Source organism: Propithecus coquereli, unplaced genomic scaffold (genome assembly GCF_000956105.1).
Source record: "Propithecus coquereli isolate 6110/MARCELLA unplaced genomic scaffold, Pcoq_1.0 Scaffold600, whole genome shotgun sequence".
Classification (NCBI taxonomy): domain Eukaryota; kingdom Metazoa; phylum Chordata; class Mammalia; order Primates; family Indriidae; genus Propithecus; species Propithecus coquereli.
The window spans coordinates 430,978-431,906 of NW_012151953.1; the positions used below are offsets into that span (position 1 = coordinate 430,978).

The following is a 929-nucleotide window of genomic DNA, read 5'->3' on the forward strand; positions in this document are numbered from 1 at the left end:
CTTTGTCGCTCAGGCTGGAGCACAGTGGCACTATCATAGCTCATTGCAGCCTCAAAATCCTGGGGTTCAAGCAATCCTCCTGCCTCAGCCTCCTAGGTGTTTTTTGAGGGGGGGGGCGGACAGAATCTCGCTCTGTCACCCTGGCTAAAGTGCAGTGGTGTCATCTTAGCTCCCTGCAACCTCAAACTCCTGGGCTCAAGCAATCCTTTTGCTTCAGCCTCCCAAGTAGCTGGGACTATAAGTGTGTGCCACCATGCCTGTCTAAATTTTTTTATTTTTTGTAAAAACAAGGGTCTCACTTGTGCTCAGGCTGGTCTCAAACTCCCGGCCTCAAGCAGTCCTCCTGCCTCGACTTCCCAAAGTGCTGGGATTACAGGCATGAGCCACTGTGCCTGGCCTCGAATTTGAATATGAGTATCACCTAGACCTAATATTTATTTCCCAGCATGACTTTGCAGTGGCAAGTAATGGGCCTCACGTTTTATTTCAGCTCAAACATCTATAACTGCACCAAAGACATGGAAGAAACCAAAAGATCGGACCCGAACCACTGAAGAGGTGTTAGAGGCAGAATCAGAGGTAAGAGGCATCAGATCTCTGGCTCATCTTCAGAGCAGTGGTACTGTTTCATAGACAGGTGTGGGTTTATATCTCTTTCTTGACATACTGTTTTTCAAGCAAAACTTGATATATTATATCCAGAGACTAATATTTTCAAGTCCATTTATATTAGAATTTTTAAAAGATTATTCATAGTATATTTAATTTCATTGAATTCTTGTTTTTCTTTCAGACTACCTCTTCTAAAATGGTAGACTTTTGGTTAATCCTTCCCCTCCTTATAATTGAATTTTTCTTTGTATTAACTTGATAGAAAGACTAAACTGGTAAACAAAAATGGAGAGTTTTTAGAAAACACCCATTAGCAA

General features: G+C 42.0%; 1 protein-coding gene across 1 annotated transcript in view; it reads left to right on the forward strand.

Moving 5' to 3' along the window:
• EIF4G3 (eukaryotic translation initiation factor 4 gamma, 3) overlaps window positions 1-929 on the forward strand; it is a 128,575-nt gene that overhangs the window by 4,750 nt on the left and 122,896 nt on the right. The gene's annotated exons all lie outside the window — the stretch shown is intronic.